This window comes from Leptinotarsa decemlineata, unplaced genomic scaffold (assembly GCF_025532065.1).
Source record: "Leptinotarsa decemlineata unplaced genomic scaffold, Ldec_3_MD MMD2_tig00000035_RagTag_RagTag, whole genome shotgun sequence".
Classification (NCBI taxonomy): Eukaryota; Metazoa; Arthropoda; class Insecta; order Coleoptera; family Chrysomelidae; genus Leptinotarsa; species Leptinotarsa decemlineata.
The window spans coordinates 27,156,370-27,158,129 of record NW_027412540.1 but is presented as its reverse complement, the minus strand read 5'-3'; the positions used below and the strand labels follow the sequence as shown (position 1 = coordinate 27,158,129).

The window sequence follows — 1,760 nt, the reverse complement described above, 5'->3', positions numbered from 1 at the left end:
TGTCAAGTTGTCAAGATTTACAAGTTATCTATTACATAAAGAATGTTTTTCAAACCGAAACCTAAATTACAAACTAAATAATAAATACACATAAACTAAATAACAAATATAAATACTTATGGATAGAACAGTCGTGTAAAAACTTTTAAAATACATGAAATTACAATCAATTTCCAAAACTATTCTTGATTTTTGCACATTTTCTGATCACCAACAACCAGCTGATCATTATATTTTCAGTTTTTCACTTCACTTGTCATATATCACACCTAGACGTATTGTAAAATGAGAAATAATTTGTATTCCCTATTTTCAAAACCTGTACTGAATGTATACACTTGCATGAAGATTGAAGTACATCCAATAATGGTCCCTTTCAGGGTTCTTGTACTTATGGAATAATACTGGGCATTTTATGGATGTCCTTCCGAAGTCATTTTCAAGTCCACAGCACGTGGAACTAGATAATTTATAATTCGTGAACATAGAAATCATTTTGTTAGGAAGGAATGTGCTGTTTATAGACAATATTTTTTTCAGTTTCTATTCTTACCTCTACAGAATGCGATCCCAAAATCTGTATTCTAAGGGAAATCAAGTTCAATTAATATTTTAAAAGTATTTCAATGTTCCAATGGAAATTTCTATTAGTATTAAACAGTTGTGAAACTGAAAGCTGATGGCAAAAAATCGACTATTTTGAATAATTCATTGACACTTTTCCGATGGATATCAAATATCCAACAAGGTCTCCCAACCTTCGATAGCTCAGTTGGTAGAGCGGTGGACTGTAGTGGAATTCATAATGTAGACATCCATAGGTCGCTGGTTCAAATCCGGCTCGAAGGAATTTTTTTTATCTAACGATAAAAGATAGTTTTCAATCAATGTTATTGAGGAATTGGAGTTTCTAGTTTCTTCTAAAATTGTAACTTTTTGCATTCGTTTTCCCTAATCCTTTTGTTCTTGAAAGTTTGCATGTAATACTTCAGAAAAAAAGTGGTTCACAATAGAAGTGATAATGTCAAGCTAATCCTCTACGAGAATTATTCTGTATAAAGCAAAGAAAAAAATAAGATTACCTCAGAAATTGTTTATTTCAACTGACATTCATTCATCGCTCTATGATTGATTGTGGAAACATGAAATATTAAAAAAGCTTCTGAATAGAACGTTAATATTATTCTTGATAAATTGCTTTATATTCAATATCATCCAGAATGTTCAATAATTGAAATAATTGTATTTCCATGTCATTTCTAAAGAGAAATGAAAATTTCTATGTTTTTTACCACTTTTATTTGTAACTAACGTTACTGCAGTTTCGTACTATGTGGACATCCTCAAGCTGTATAAGTTTGAGAATGTTTCAGCTTACTGCAGTAACGTTAGCTACAAATAAAAGTGGTAAAAAACATAGAAATTTTCATTTCTCTTTTCATTATGATCTCCTACCACGTAGTAACGGCTACATCCATCAATTCCTTGTCATTTCATTGAGTATGTGAAAAAGTGGTGGATGTGTGGCTTTATTACATTGTCATCCATATGATTTTTCAGTCAACTCTAACCTTCAAAACACACACGTACAAATTTTACAGCTATCGGACTATTAGTTTGTGGGATAGAATATTTTGAATGAAAAAACTTTTGTTAGTTTGAATAAAATGGATGAAAATAGACTTCGTGTGTTAATGAATCATTGTTTTCTGGCGAAAAAAGACTGTTGAAGCTAAGGCTCGGCTTGATAAATATTATTC

At 30.7% G+C, this 1,760-nt stretch overlaps 1 non-coding gene across 1 annotated transcript; it reads left to right on the top strand.

Annotated features, from left to right (window-relative positions):
* Positions 1–757: 757 nt before the first annotated feature.
* Positions 758–849, top strand: TRNAY-GUA (transfer RNA tyrosine (anticodon GUA)). The gene is given in 2 exon segments: positions 758–794; positions 814–849. It is a non-coding gene; the product is annotated as a tRNA-Tyr (tRNA).
* Positions 850–1,760: the final 911 nt, after the last annotated feature.